This window comes from Pleurodeles waltl, chromosome 4_1 (genome assembly GCF_031143425.1).
Source record: "Pleurodeles waltl isolate 20211129_DDA chromosome 4_1, aPleWal1.hap1.20221129, whole genome shotgun sequence".
Classification (NCBI taxonomy): Eukaryota; Metazoa; Chordata; class Amphibia; order Caudata; family Salamandridae; genus Pleurodeles; species Pleurodeles waltl.
In genome coordinates, this window is record NC_090442.1 from 152592186 (window position 1) to 152609404 (window position 17219).

Sequence of the window (17219 nt, forward strand, 5' to 3'; positions counted from 1 at the left end):
CTTACAGGTGATTTGCCATGCTCTATAAATGTTTGATTGATTGATTGATTGATTGATTGATCCAGCGGTGCCACCCAAACTCCTACCACCTTCAAAACGCCCGCCAAATCCTCAGCAGCAGGGGACAAGCTGGACATGATGTTGGAAGCAATTGAGAAAGTCCATACCTCCCTAGATCTCCCTAGATGACACCAGGACCTCTCTAAAAAACATGATTCACCAATTGGTGACTGACCTTACACTGCTGCATGCTGACCACCGCAAACTGGTGGACAAATTCCACTCTGCGGAACAAGTCATTGCCGAATTACAGCCACACTCCCATGACATGGACTCCTCCCTGAAGACATTTTCAGATCATGTGGCCATATTGGAGGCCTGTGCTGAAGATTCAGAGGTTTGTTCAAGACGGAACAACATTCGAGTAATCAGCCTTCTAGAGGGGGTTGAGAACTCGGATGTGGTGACCTATGTCAAGGAATGATTGTGTAACCTTCTTCCAGCATCCACATTCTCACAGTTCTTCTGAATAAAAAGGGCACACCACGTCTCGGCACGTAAGCCCCTACTGCCCCCCGGGTTTTAACCCCAGACCATGCCCGTTCCATATTCTTCACTACCGCAGACTCTAAGAAATCATGGCGGACAACTCCCAAGTCATGTTCTTCCGCAACTATACCATGGCGGTGCAGAAACAACAGAAAGCATTCATGGCTGTCAAGTGGCGTCTTCGAGTCCTTGATCTCCATTATTCCCTCTTGTTCCCCGCCCGACTCAGGGTGATGGTACAGGACTCAACTCACTGGATTGGAGGCCCGTGCTGAAGATGCAGACGAAACAAAATCCGCTTAATTGGCCTTTTTGGAGGGGGTTGAGCACTTTGATGTGGTGACCTATGTCAAGGAATGGTTGCGTAACTTTCTTCCAAAATCCACGTTCTCACAGTTCTTCTGAATTGAAAGGGCACACCACGTCTCACCACGTAAGACCCCCCCACCCACGGGTTCTAACTCTAGATGGTTGCTGAAAGAAATCATGGTGGACAACTCCTGAGTCATGTTTTTCCCCGACTATACTGTGGAGGTGCAGCAACAATGGAAATGATTCATGGCTGTCAAGTGCCGTCTTCCAGACACTAATGTCCGTTATTCACTCTTGTTTTCCACCCGACTCAGGGTGATGGCACAGGGCTCAACTCACTTCTTCGACTCATCAGAAGACACCTGTGACTAGCTGGAGTCATCTGGTCTGACATCCTAGGGATGTTCTCGGTCGAACACTCCCCAACAGTGGGAGGTTGTTGATTGCTGCCAATGGAGACGTCCACACCAGAAGAAGCGCACACTTGAAAGCAGGGCCACTCCCGACCTGGAAAAAATCATATCGGAAAGCCATTGCGCCTTGGGACCAGTTGGGAAGACAGTTGGGGCCATCCGCTCGATTCCTCCTAACTCTGAATTAGGCAATGAATCTGTTAAATTGTCCAGCAATGACGTCTGTCATGCCTCCTGAGATGGACAATGAGACCCCTCCTGTGGTCACTCCCCAAACATCTGCCAAAATCATATGAGTGAAAATCCATCGCTGTTTTATGTACCATCCCATCACCATTCATTTGAATATACTGTTTTATTTTATTATGGACCATGCTACAGGCCCCATGCTCCCTTACACACTTTGCACCACTGACACAAGTTGCTCTGTTGCACGTATCCATCATAACGCTATCACACCAGTTCCTCAGCAACACGTCCTCTCATATACTCCTCATTTATATCTCCCTTATCACCGTGTAACCAGTGCCTGTGCACTTATCCGTATCATGGGATATACCATGGATAGTTTACTTTACACTCCTCTCTACTAACACCCCCCCTTTCATGGCCTTACTAGCCGCTTACATTATCTCCACTTGTTGTTACGTTTGGGTGGACCCATGTTGGATATCTGCTCTAATACTATTGACAGCTTTTTTTTGTTATTAAGTTTATTTTCACTACCATGCACTAAGGTGCCCAACCTCCTCTCATCTGCTACATTTTTACCTGCTCTCTATTCGTGAACCACCTCCCAGGGGACATCCCTTCTCATACTTCCCCAACATAGCCCTACACACTAATGTTATTACGTGGAACATAAGAGGAATGCACACCCCTTCCCATCGTTATGCGGTATATGCTTACCTCAAACGTTGATCTGCTCATATCACAATGCTGTAGGAAACCCACCTAACACATGCAGAGGCTACCAAGTTACAGCGCTGCTGGCCTGGTCAGATCTATGCCACTGATTATTCTTCATATGCTAGGGGTGCATTAATCTGGATACACCCTGGGTTCCCCTTTGCAACAGAAGAAGTGGTGATGTACCCCCAACAGTGGCTATGTGTTCCTGAAAGGCAGCTTAGGTGGCCACTATGTTTTTCTGGAAAATGTAAACCCCCCAAACTCAGAACAGGCCTGATTCCTACATAACCTAACTCGGGTCCTTCCCCAATGGAACAACCTCCCATGGCTTATTGGGGGTTGCTTTAACTACGTTTTAGACATTAACCTTGACTGCAACCCTCCCACCCCCACACTACCCTGCACCGCTGCCACCATTAGCGCGTGGGCCCTCCGCAACTGGTTACAACACTGGAACCTAATTGATATCTGACGTCACCTCAACACGAAACATGAACACAAGGGTGTACTCCTTTTATCACACACCTCATCGTCTCCATGTACGAATCGACCAGTTGGTCGCCACTCCAGAACTTCTACCATCAATCATCTTCACAGACTATCTAGGCCCCACCCACTCTGATTACACCCCTCAATATTTGCAGCTGTCCTGGGAAGCTGGTTCCCCCCCAATACCCACGTGGCACCTGCAGACAGCAGCACTGGCAGACCCCCCTTTTGCTTGGCTCAGCACTGCCATAAGGGATTATTTTGAACATAACACTAGCACAGCCACAACTAAACTGATAGAGTTGCACGCATTTAAGGTCACTACTTGGGAGTCAATTGGTGCATGTGTAAGCAAGTTGATGAAGACATATCTTGCATTGAACGGCAACTGCTAGAATATGAAACCCGATCTGTATATGACCCCTCGCACACCCATCTCCTTCACGATCCGCAACACGAACACACATGGTTACTTGAGAGGCTATGCTGCTTTAACTATGCGCACACTCAGCCACATCCCATAGTGCAGCAGACCACTCCGGCTCACTCTTGGCTTGGCTGATATATAAGGATTAGCCTCAACAGCCCATCATCTCAGCGCACTCTAGCACAGATAGTCTAATATATACCTTGCATGACCTACATGGCGAGTTAGTGCAGCATTACTCTGCATTATACCAATCCAGTACACGCATTACCCCACATGAAATCACTCCAATAACTCTACTTGAAATTCAGGACGCTATTAGAGCATTGGCCACACACAAGACAACAGGCCATGACCGTCTACCTGCTGAATTTTATAAGGCTTATGCCCCTCTCTTAGCACCCTGGTTGCGGAGCTATTCAATGAGGCCTAACAAGCAGCCTCCCTTTCTGGCTCCCTTCAGTAGGCACTACTCATTTCCCTTCCTAAACCCAGTAGGGAACCTGCGGAATTGGCCTCCTATAGGCCCCTCTCCCTCATAAACACTGACTATAAAATATCGGCTAAGGTCCTAGCAGATTGCTTAGCACCCGTGATCCCTGCCCTGATCGACCCTGATCAGAATGGGTTTGTGCCAGCCCACAACACTTCCCTGAACCGCCGGAGCTTCTTCTCTGTCATGAACTATGCTCCAACTCGTTAGCCAAACTCAGGATGCTTGATATTGGACTTATAAAAAGCCTTTGATTCTCTAGAGTGACCATTCCTGATTGCAACATTACCACACTACGGCATTGGACCCCGTTTCCTATGACTGATCTGTTTACTATACACATTAGCATAGACAGGGTAAATACAGGCTCCTTTATATCAGACCCCATACCAATCCGCAGGACTGGCCACTATTCGCACAGTTTTTTGCTCTGGCAATAGAACCGTTGGCTCTGACTCTCTGGGAACAGGGGCGCAACTGGGGAATCCCCTTAGGAGATGGGACCCACATAGCTTGGCTTTATGCCGACAGCCTTCTCCTTTATGTTCGGGATCTTCCGCAGTTCCCATCTTCAATTGTGCAGAAGCTTAATCACTTCACTGCCTTGACTGACCTGTTGGAAAACGGGCCCAAAACTGGTCTGTTTCCCCTTTTGGGTGGCATTTCTCGATCCGGACCTCACCTTCAGCAGCTCTTTGGTACCTTGGCTACCCACCATGTTCATATATCTAGGGATCCAGGTGTACCATTCGCCCTTGGATCTTTTTTAAGGCAGCTTCAACCGTGCTGTCACATCACTCAGGTCCCAGATGCCCTTTTGATGCACACTGCCCCTATCTGTCTCAGGACACTTTACTCTCCTTCAAATGGTAGCCCTTCCCAGGTTCCTGTATTATTTCACAAACCTCCCCCTATACATTTTCCCATCCTTTTCCTGCTCCCTTGAGCGTCTTTTCAGGGTTTTAATCTGGAACAAATCCTGTCATAGAATAGCTCTCTCCAAACTTAACCTGCTGACAGACCAGGGTGGTTTAGTGGTTTCTAATTTTGAACACTACTATCTCGCATCTCAGCTTCATTGGGTGGCCAGGTGGTCAGCGGGACTGCAGTTGTCTGACACCGCCATGACCTCACCTGCCAGGACACATATCAACATTCTCCAACAGGTTCATCCTTGTTCCAAACTTCCTAAACCAGACCCAGCCCTCCTACAGGTAGCCGCTAGAGACTTCCGCTATTGTCTTTTCCTAGCACCCTTTTTTCCCCACCTGTGCTCCAGCGAGTCCCATGCTTGGCACAGCTCGGGACACAGGAGTCATCTCTTTGCCGGATTTGACTGACTGGCACTCAGTGGGCATGTATACTATAGGTGATCTTTACCATGACGGGTCTCTCTGTCCATTCGCAGAGGAGGGCTTGCCCCCGGGCCACTTCCTATTATATAACTCCCTATTTACGACACTACGTACCGCATGAGAGATCTGACACAAGAAAATCAGACACAGCTTACCCTACAACATCTCCACATTACAGATGCCTGATCCACTGGTTTTCCGATTCCCATTGTGTACACTCCCCTTCACTGTTGCTGGGAAGAGGACCTCTTTCGACCCTGCATGGATAACGCATGGGCAGCTCTGCTGGAAGGCCCAACGCGTATCCCCCGCAATGCGCTCATTAGGCTGATCCAGTGTTACAAAGTCCATCGGGCCTACCTTACCCCACATAATATTAACCACATCTTTAACTGTGCTGATCAGCCTGCCCACGCTGCTCCTTGATTAATGCTGACCTACTCGACATGCTATGGTCCTGCCCTTCCTTCCATAACTATCGGCAGGTAGTAGTATCTTGCCTCTCGGCCTGCACAGAACGCAGCGTGGCTCTTATATGTAAGGTGTGTATCTTTGGGCTTTATCAGAGGATCGAGTGTCACAGAGCCTCACCCTGCTTCTTAGATCTCGGTCTTTTGACTGCCATACGCCTCATCACTAAGTGATGGAGAGCGCACAAGCCCCCACAACCACAGCGGCCATGGTATCCTGCTTGATGGCATGGGCCAGGGCAGAGGGTGTAGTCCTGCATAGGGAGGACAGTTTGGGCCTCTGCAGCTACTTAATACCTGCCAGCTTGGACACTCATGACACTGTGGACCGCCTTGACGGGAATGAGGTGAATGGAAGGGAGTTCATCATATCACTAACTCACATGCCACCTTTTTACAACACCCAACCCCTACCCACATACACTAGCCTTTTGAGGACCATTCTTCTATTATACAGGTGCATTCCAGATTTTCCACACCATCACATGTGCGAATACTCAAGCCATTGGTAGTAAACGATACATGCACCGGGGGTAGGGGTTGCTAGGTTCTGCACGCTTGTTTGTACTAGGTTTGAGTTGCTTTTAATATTTTAACTGACCTTATTTTACTTAACGTACTTTGTGATATACAGGGATACTCCTTGCCATTGTCTTCCAGTTGAACTGACATTTAAGTCTGCACACGATTGCAGTGGGCACACCAATTGTTTCCCCTGCAATGTACACTGCTCCACATTTGTGTTATAAACTGGATTTTATAATATCATTTCTAGGAGATTCTTTTCATGCATCTGTATCTCAGTTTATTACTGCCAAAGATGTATGTCTTCTTACCAAGAAAACTAATGAAGAGATTTGCAAAAAAAAGGTACACCTCTTTACTGTATACCGTTTATTTCTCCGCATTGCAATGTTCCTAATTTTGATGGTCAATGGCTTACTTGGTCCCTGCTGGGCTTGCAGCCTTTGTGTTCCTGGCTCTGCTTGCATCCATGCCTCCCTCCTGGGCATGTTGGGGGCCTAGTAGTGCTGGGTCCAAATTTTAGCCCGCCCTCCTGCTGGTCTTGACATTTGTCTTGCTAGGGGCCCTGTGGGACTCAAATGGTTGTTAATGTCCACTCATTTGGGGTTAGTGGTTGGCTGTTAGCCTTCCTCTGTATGCATATTCCATTGAGGTTTTGTGACAGCACAGCGGTCTGCGAGGGTCCTTGCTAATACTCTTCCCAAAAATACACATGCACAGACTGAGCTTACTCACACCACATAATTAGCTATTTGGTGTATCATTCCACTTCTTGGGGGTGGTGGGGCTGCATTGCATGAATAAGGGAATATATTACATTTCAAAACTACAGTGAATAATGAGGCTGTTCCCACATCCACAAAAGCCACTCCCTACTGGTATCTTTCCCCTTCTCCATTCTAACCAGCAAGGCTACCACCTGCATCACTTTGGCCCCCTTTCTACATGAGCTCTGGGGTGCATTAATACAGCTTTGTCCTGCCATTCCTGTTGCCTCCACAAGGCTGAGAACACACCACCTAGGCAAGCCTAGCAAGTTGGCTGCCCCTTGCCCTACTCCTTCCAGCTCTGCTCTGTGATTTTTCTCTCCTGTCTCTCTGATCACTATATTCCTGCCTCTTCTCCTCCAGCTTTACCTTAGGTCCCTTCCCCCTCCCTTATCTCAGCTTGCCTTCTACTTCAGCACGCCTCTGTTTGTCATCCATCCTATCATCTTTGACCACTGCATGCCAATCCATATCTCTCTCTTTTTAGCTCTGTTCTGTAGCGCTTCGTTCATTTCCCTGGTTAGCCTATGCCTGCCTCTTTTCCATCTCCCTCCTGTTGCATTCATTCTCTTTCCTCCTCTCTCCCCAATCACAGTATAACTGATCATTCTGTGTCTTTTTTACATTGTTATACCTTACCAGCTGTGTGCATTGGTGGGTGTTTTTGTGCTGCTTGATATTGGTTCTTCTTGGGTCTGCCTGTTGGGTGAGGGCTTTGGCTCCCTGTCCTGACTCATGGCCCTTCCTGTTATGTGGTTTTATTAGTTTGAGCGCTCAAGCGCTTTGACCTGTTGTTAGTATTGTGGGGTTTTAACCACGCCCATCACTTTCACTTGTTTGTCAGCTTGCCTTTCAAAAATCACTTGACGTCATTGGTAATTGCGTTACGTATGTCCCGCCTTGAGGCTGTTTCTGTCATGCCTTGCAGACTGCCCTTGTTACATGGATTATTGCACGATTGCCGATATATTTCAGTGTGGGCGAACAATTTTTTTGTTTCTTCTTGTTTCTCCACTTCATGCTGCATGGCAGCCATGGCGCTCATAGCGCAAACAGGCACAACAGCATGAACTCGATTTATGGTATTGAAGCACTGGTCATATCATTCACGGTTACCTAATCAGAGTCATTTCTTTTGGCTCTTTCCTTAAAACACTTGAGGTTGTTGAATATTTACATAAAACAGAAATCCTCAAAGTGAAAGCAGCTCTCCTGACACAGCAGGAGAGCCCATACTACCATATTCACTGCACTTGGGAAAACTTGACCCATAATGCTTTGTAAGTGTTCTTTTTCGCAACATTTTTTGCCCATCACTGAACCTGTAGTGGTCCCAGGACAATGGGACCACCACCAAAATGTTCAGCACCACGCACTCTTTCTCTTTAGGTAATCTTTCTGTCCCCACACTAGGTTAGTGGGGACCCCAAACTAATAACCCCTCCCACCATTCAGTGTCTTTTTAAGCATTCTCATGGGTGGAGCTTTTGTTTTCTAGCTGGGGATTGCTTGTGTTTTAAGGGCCGTGTTTTACCCTTGAAAATATGTAATGCATTAGTCCTTCTTAGGGCTACGTACCTAGTACAATGGAACCACCTTCAAAACGTTTACCACAATGTGTTATTTCTGTCTACACCATCTCTGGGCCCCCACACTATGTTAGTGGGGACTCCAATATAATAACCCCTCCCACTATTCAATGTCTTTTAAGCTTTCTCATGGCTAGAACCAGGAAAAGTCAAAATTATGAGACAGGATTGACCAATTTATGTGGCAAGAAGAATCCAGTTCTGAATTTACAATGCCATTAGCTCTTACTCAAGAAAATGCAAGACTTATTGCATTTCAAATGCTTGTTATGTGTGGGGTGTGCCATCTCCTATCATTTTAGCCGTGTACTTGTTTCTCTCTGTTTAAGATGCCTGATTTGCCTGCCCCCTTTTATCCAGATACTTAGGAGACTGGATGTGGTCTTATCTCTGTGCACCATGCGTGGGGTGGGCGTGGAAGTCTATGTCTAATATCATTTTTAGATATGATGTAAACGACATCATTAGCTTATTCCAGCCTCATGTTTCTATGTATATATGTATGTGGTATTTCTATAGCAGGAACCTAGCCAATAGACAGTGAAGTTCTGTATATGATAATAGACAATCTTAAAGTCAATGAGGAATAGGGGAGGAAGCTGAGTTGTGAAAGGTTAATGCATTGTGTTGTATTGTTTTCTAAAAAGACAAGTCTTCAAGTCTTAAATTGGAGCAGCATTGGGGCAGTCTTGATGGATATAGAAGTATTGGTGGAGTTCCTCATGTATAGATGGAAAAAATCTATTGTCTTGTTTTTTTTTTGTTGTTTTTTTTTTGCACCTCTTAGTCTGCAGTCTGATAGTGTCCTGGCTGCAGGTGTGCTGAAAACCACCAGAGATGGTGAGCTTGTCTGTAAAATAAGAGAGAGTGCTGGTCGTGATGGCTTTATAAATGTTGGCAACGGGAACCAATGGAGTTCTATCAGGGTAAGGATAACATGATCGTATGTTACTAGGCCCTGGGTGAGATGTGTTGTGGTGTTTAGGATGCCACTAAGGGGTACCAATGTGGAGTCTGGGAAGCTATGGAGTAGGGCATTGATACCATAGAGATGCAAGAGTACAAGGGCTTAAACAGTGGTTTGGCATTCAGTGAGAGTTGGGGTTTGAAGCAATCAAGGTTCATGGTATGGGGTTTGTACTGTATCTTGTTGATTGTTGTTGGACAATATTAGGAATTCTGTCTGGACATACAGGTCTGGACGATGTGCAAGCAGTGTTTGAGGAGCTGGATACCTGAAGTAAAGGAGGCTTTCAAGTAGAGTTGTATATCATCAACATATTAGTGAACCTTGCTGCTCTTATTTGTGAGGGGAGCACCAAGTGGCTCCATGTAAAAATTGAAGATGACAGGATAGAGTAGAGAACCCTGGGGAATTTCAAAGGCGATATTTTGTGACCTGGAAGTGCCTAGGTCAACAAACTGGTATCTGTTGGAAAGTTAGGAGAGAACCCGTGAAAGACATTGCCAGTTAATCCCCTTCATGACTTGAGGGTGCCTATGAGGGTGAGATAGGCAACTTTGTTTAAGGGAGGAGAGCGGTCCAGCAAGATAAGCAAGCAGGGGTAATCTTCATCTGTGTTCAAGAGGGCATCTTCTGCAAGGTGGCAGTCTCTGTGCTACAGTGTGATCTGGAACCAAACTGGTACCTATGCAGGAGATCTTTAGCATTGATTTGATCTAGGAGTTAAACATAGACTGCTTTTTAGGTCGAAGCCTACCAGACAGCACAGCTGTCTGGGTTGCTAACGACATCATGGGGACATTCAGAAAGTTTCCCTGGGAATTAATTCCACCCATAGCTTACCATTGGCTTTACAGTTTGAAACTCATAGTTTTTTGCATTCTGTTTGGTGGGTTTATCTATTTAAGGCTGCCAAAATGACGTGTCCCATCCCTTGCCCAAAACCTATTTACTGTATTCCTCCACCAGAACTGAATTTCTGTAAATAGGCCTTTAAATCGTGTTATTATCTTGTTACATGTACTGTGCATTCAAAGACAGCATTCAAATGTTAGGCTCCATCTTTAAGGGACCTTGGTGTTTACTTTTATTTCTCTAAATTCAGAGTCAGAGGATTTATGTGACAATCAAGCTGGCCACTTGGGGTATACTGTGTGATGTTACTTTGTCCTAGCAAAAAGCAAAATTTAAATGTCTGTAAGTGAACGGGCAGATATTTCAGAATATGGAAAGGGCAGATGAAGCAAATTTTTTGGTAATTCTGAAGTGTGGTGGAAACAAATATTTTTATGTGATCAAAACAAATCAATACACTACGTGATGGCATTTCACTCCATTCTACACCACTCTATGCGACTATGCTATACTCTGCACTGCTCCACACTACGTCACTCCATGCCACTCTACACCACATCACTGCACTCTACTCTACACCATTCCAATCTGCATCACTTCACTCCACGCCTCTCTACGCTACACCACTGTACCTTATGCCAATGCAGTCTCTACCCCGCACTACCTTACTATGCACCATTGCACTCTTTGCCACTGCACTGTCCACCCATCTACTCTAAACCACTCTAATCTACCCTGCAACATTGCCCTCTACAACACTCTATTCTATGCCATTACACTCTACCTCACTCTACTCTACTGTGAAACAATCTACTCTATGCCACTGCACTCTACGCCAGACTATTCCACTCTGTGCTACCCCTCTCCACTCTATGCCACTGCAATCCACCCTCGCCACTTCACTCCATTCTACCCCACTGCACTCTACGCTCCTTTATTCAAAGGCACTGCACTTTATGCTCCACTTTACTCTACTCTGTACCACTCCACTCTGTACCACTCTAGTCTATGCCACTCTCCTGCACTCTATGTTAATGCACTGTACACCATCACATTCTATGCCAGTCCACTCTACGCCACTCTAATCTATTATGCACCACTGCACTTTGACACTGCACTCTACACCACTTCTCTCTACTCCTCTCTACTCTATGCCAAAACACGCTATGCTAATGCACTCTATACCAGCACACTCTACACCACTGCACTCTACAACACTCTACTCTGTAAAGACTGCACTCTCTGCCACTGAACTCAACACCACTCTGTTCTGCACTACTGCACTCTGCCACTGCACTGTACACTACTGCACTCTACTCTTCACCACTCAATTCTACGCCACTCTACTCCACTCGACACTAAAGCACTGTACACCACTACACTCTACGTCACTACTCTACTCTATGCCCTCTAATCTATTTTGCACCACTGCATTCCATGCCAGTGCAGTCTACACCACTCTACGCTACACCTCTGCACTCCACCCTGCATCACTCCATTCTGTGCCTTTTTACTCTACTCTGCAACAATTTATGCCACCATACTCTAGGCCACTGCACACTATGCCACTCTATTCCACTGTGCACCACTCTACTCTACATCACTGCACTCTACGCTAATAAACTCTACACCACTTTACTCAAAACCAATGCGCACTATGCCAATCTACTGTGCATCACAGTACTTTATGGCACTTCACTCTAGTCCACTTTACGACACAATTCGCCATGAAACTCTACTCTGACACTCTACTCCATTAAACTCTACTTCACTCTAACACTATTCGAATCAACAAGACTACTCTATTCTGTGACAATCTACGCAACTCCTTCTTCACCACTCCATGCCATTTTACTCCACTCTGCTTTAGGACACACAACTCCACTCAACTCCGCTCCACTGCTCCACTCTATTCCACTCTGTGCTGCTGTGCTCTAAATCACTGTACTCAACTTTAATCAACACCCTCTATGCCACTCTACTCTGTCCTACACCACTCCACAACACTCTTTGCCACTCCACTCTATAACACTCTGCTCCACTATGACACTCTACTCCCTTCTATGCCACTCAAATGTACTCCACTCTATGTCTCCACAACACTCCACGACACTCGACTCTGTGCTACTCCATGGCACTCCACATCACTCTACGCCATACAACTGTACTCCACATCACTTTACTCCACTCTACGACTCTATGCCACTCCAAAACACTCCATTCTACTCCACTTTCTGACACGCAACTCTCCTTTACCCACTAACGTTTAGCCATGCTGAATAGCAGCATCACTGTTGTGCACAATCGCTAAAACATTTTGGAAAAGGCAATAGCTCTTGCATAGACGAGACCTATTGGCTTTGCCATCAGTGCCTAGATTAGGTTTCTTTAGGAGTGGGAGGATCTGGCCAGTCTTGAGAGCTTCAGGGGAGATTCCTTGAGCTACAGCGGCATTGTTAATAGTAAGCAGGTGTAAGAGAGAGCTTAAATGAAGGACGATGGAAAGACATCATTTTCATAAGATGTGGCTTTTAGGGACTTGAGTATGTCAGCCTGATGTTGGAGAGATAGGGCTCTGAAGGCTCACTGTTGCGGGATTCTTCTGGATGGGTGGGTGTGAGAGATAAAGGAGGCTTGGTATCGCCAATGTGCTGTTGGAATTTCTGTATCTTCTGCATTCTTCATTGTGATCCTTATGTAATCCTGTAAATTAACAATACATATACATATCTATAAGGAACTCCAATGACATTCACATGTTGGCTCACTTAACAGAACAGTATACATATAATGGGGCTATGTGTGAGCCTCCTTAGCCATTGACTGTGTTGCCTCTGTCATTCACAATTGGAATTGGGCCACACAACAGTTATGTTATGTTTTTTTGATTTCTATGGCATTCTTATCATCCGAGAGGGTATCCAGGTGCTTGGGCATGTGAGTAGGAGTGTGTTCCACAAGGTGCTTAAACGAAGAGCCAAGATTTCAGCTTCTTGCAGAACTTAAGTGAAGAGGAGGGTCTGATGTGTTGAGGGAGGTTGTTCCATGTCTTAGGTGTGATGCATGAGAATGAGCAACCTCCAGTGTGTGAGTGAGAGCGAGGCAGAGATTAGGTGTCTGGTGGGTTGGTGAAAGTGTATGCGAATGTTGAGTTAGTCTGGTTCTGTGTTGTGTAGGGCTTTGTATGTGTGCTTCAGAAGTTAGAATTGGCTGTGCTTGTGAATGGGGAGCAGTGTAGTTTCCTGAGGTGTGGTGTGCTGTGGTGCCACGTGGGAGGTCGAGTATTAGTCTTGCTGCGGTGTTATGGATGGTCTGGAGTCTGTATTGGAGTTGTTTGGAGATTCTGGCATAGAGAGTGTTGCCTTAGTCCAGCCTGCTGGTGATGGGTGCTTGTGTGATGGTCCGTCTGGCGTTCTGAGGCAGCCATTTGAAGATCTTTCATAGCATGTTTAGGGTGTGGAAGCAGGAAGTGCACACTGCTTTGACTTGAGCTGTCATGTTGAGCTTGTCATCTAGGATTATCCCTAGATTTCCTGAATGGTCTGTGGGTCCTAACTCCAACGGCCACCAGTTGAAATTCCATGCGGAGGTCATATTGACGAACAGCAGTACTTTTGTCTTGTCAAAGTTGAGCTTTAGGCGGTTGGTTCGCATCCAGTCTGCTACCATGGTCATGGAGTCATGCAGTTGGTAAAGTTGTTTCTGGCGGTGGCCGTCTTGTCCGCCAGCGAGAGGATGAGTTGGTTGTCATTGGTTAGTAGATGATAGTGGTGTCTTGTGATGGGAAGATATTAGCGAGCAGTTTCATGTATATGTTGAAAAGTGTGGGGCTGAGGGATGATCCTTGTAGGGCATTGCATATCAGTTGATGTGAAGGGTGGCAGCTCCTTTGGGTTCTTCCAGTGAGTAAGGGACAGATCCATTTGAGAGTGGATCCTTACGGCAATCTTGTGGAGTCTTCTGATGAGGGTATTGTGGGAGACAGTGTTGAAGGCCATGGAGAGGTCGAGCACGATGAGAGATGCTGTTTCTTCTTGGTCTAGGACGAATCAAATGCTGTTCATGGCCGTGATGAGTGCTGTTTCGGTGCTGCAGTTCTCTCTGAATCCTGATTGAGTGTTGTCTAGAAGATGGTGAGGTTCGAGGTGGGTTGGGAGTTGCTTTTTGAAGGCCTTCTCAATGACTTTGGCTCAATATGAAGCCAAGAGATGGGTTGAAGTTGCTCTGTTTATTTGGGCCAGCTTGGGGCTTCTAGAAGATGGTGTTGATTTCTGCAATATTTCATTCAACTGGGAAAATTGAGGTGTAGGTGACATGGGTCAGGGTGGTGCTGATTAGTGTGATATTCCCAGGTTGTAGATGTGGTGGTGGCATGGGTTCGTTGGGGCCACTGAATGGATGATCCACATGATTGTCGCTGTTGGTTCTGGTGAGGGTTGTCCATTCAGTCAGATGGCCATCTTGGTTGGTGGTGGGTAGGTTAGCGATTAGTACTTTGGGGTTCGGTTGGTATGCAAAGTTGCTGTAGTTGTTTACGATTTTGCTATGGAAGAAGTTGGATCAGTTGTTGCAGAGGCCGCAATGTTGTTGACAGTGACTGAGGGCAAAGTGACATCCTTGACGATCAAGAAGATCTCCTTGCAGCTGTTGGAGCTTACTTCAATGAGGTTCTCTAGTACTTTTTTCTTGGTGTCTCTTACTTGCTGTTGATATTGTCTGAGTGCATCCTTGCAGGTAGTTCTGTCGGTGGTGTTGTGGCAGTCATTCATCCATTAGGCATTTGAAGAGTCGGGCACTGTAAGGTTCTGCATTTTGTCTGTTTATGGCAGCTTAACATTTGATTGCTTTGCAAGTGTGTGAGCTCACCCAGGGCATTACTTAAAGAGTACATCCTTTGCAGTCCATTGACTCTTCATGCATTATTGCATGATGTGAGGTGACACCCCGATGAGAAGTTAATCGGAGTCCTCATCTAGACTTTGGGAGGTGTCCGATGCGGTAGCCTTCGGTTAAAGGCTATCCACCACAATGAGACCATAATTCATCTTTGTCCATTACAGGTAAGTGGCAATCTTCCCTGTAACACCGAAACATATGGCTAGACCAAACTGCAGAATGTGCCTCACTCCAGCACACTTCCCACTGAAATCAACTTGGAAAAAGAAGTGGGCATATTAGTTGATGGTAAATCATGTTTATTTAATGGCAATCTACTGCCAAACTTTGTTTTCCATAGCTATCATAGCTATTTCAAACCAGTAAGGATTAGGCCTCAGGCTCTTTCCACACAGATTGTACTAAAGATTATTTGGCCAACTCTGTCTCCCTACACAATCAGGTTATGCTAAAGATTATGTAGGGTAATGATATAGTAGCACCTCACTTAGAGTATGTGTATGAACATGCTAATACCATGTATATGTCTCAGCATAACCTGATAGAATGAGTTGTTGTGTCTTCTGTTCTTGTGTGAAGTTGAGATAACAAAATAACTAAAATACACTTTTATTCACTATGGGTGTTCTTAATTAAAGCATTATAGACCCCCTAAAGAAGTTCTGGTATGGGGAACTCGACAACACAAGCCTGGCCGTGGTTTCTGGTGACAACTCACTCATGGCTAGCCAATAATATGAGTGAGAATGGTGCTCCTACAGCGGGAAATCCTCATGTGCCACAGCTGTCTACTGTAATGGTGAAATCTTTGTTGAACAGATACGCTCCAAGACATAATGTTCTGCATAGTCGGGGCAGACAGTTTGTCTGCATGCCCTAGCCCATTCGAAAGCATGCAGCATAAAAGCAGGTTGATTATTTTACCTGTCTCTGTCTTTCTCTTAGTTTAAGTAGAGCGAGACAATATTATATATATTTTGTTACTGGTCCCATGTGAAATGTAACCTAATGAAACAGTTCTTTTGTAATAAAACGTCAATGTTCTTATGTACACAGGTCTTTTTAAGTAAAGTACTCAGACGACCATTGGGTCTAGTTCATACTATATAAAACTGCTAATAAATAAATGTATAATAAAATGTTATTAGTAGTTCTTTTATGAATTATGAATGAATTATTGCAAATGCCAGATAGAGCAGCGGAACATAGGACCAGGTAAGCTACTTGCACATCAATACTATATTAATAATACTTCTCTTTAGCTACTTCCTGTCCTAAGAGGTCTGTCTGCTGATTCCAGCTTGGGAACGTCTGGGGGGAGGGTGCTGGGGTTGAGCGGTAGCATAACAAGCATGCCATAGGCCCTAGTCCAAGCAAGGAAAATGGCCCCTTTGACTGCTGTTGGGGTAATAAAATGCAGCAATTATTGGGGTTCAATTGACACCTCAGTGTCTTAGGCCCCGGTGCACTACACCTGCTGCACCAATAGTACCTACGCCTCTGGGATGGAGGCACGTAATTTGCCATCTACTCCTCCCTTGGCTTTACAACTAGGCTCTCAATGGGAGAGATGTAACACGAGTCATGCGTTACGAGCTTGTGCCCTGCTGCCCTACTATTAGGATGCCCAACGCTAGTGCTATATAGGTCTTATGCATGTTATGGTATATGGTCAGTATGTAGTGGCATTATGTCTTGGCTTTACCAGCATGCTGCTCTGAAATCAAATGCAGAGTTTTCTCAATCCACCATAATTTCGATGTTTGTCTTACATACCAGAGCACGACCTTTATTTGCTTGTGCACAGAAATGCTCTCTCTCTTCTAAAAAGTAATAGCATAGTCACTCACACACCCAAGACCCACTGGTCTTCTGTCCTCCAAAGATATGGACATACTTGAGCGCCAGTGCTCAGCCTCTTGGCAGTGAAAGCCAAAGATGAACCTGGTAATTTATAAAACGTCGTCTGTTAGGGCATGGGGCAATCTAGTTACCCTCCAATTAAATAATTTTTTCCTTAGTTTATCATCACTTCAACAAAGGACTTTTGCATATAAAAGTATGCAATTGATAAGGCAGTAGATTAAAGTAATGCAATCTTTGCTCCTCTCTCTAGCATTAAGAAGTGCAAGCATTTCAATCTATAAACAGGGTGCATTTAATGTGCATAATTTGCTTATGTATAATTGCGTTAAATTTCAGA

At 45.5% G+C, this 17219-nt stretch overlaps 1 protein-coding gene across 2 annotated transcripts in view; it reads left to right on the forward strand.

The window, feature by feature from the left end:
* AGBL3 (AGBL carboxypeptidase 3) overlaps positions 1 to 17219 on the forward strand; it is a 480467-nt gene that overhangs the window by 89481 nt on the left and 373767 nt on the right. The gene's annotated exons all lie outside the window — the stretch shown is intronic.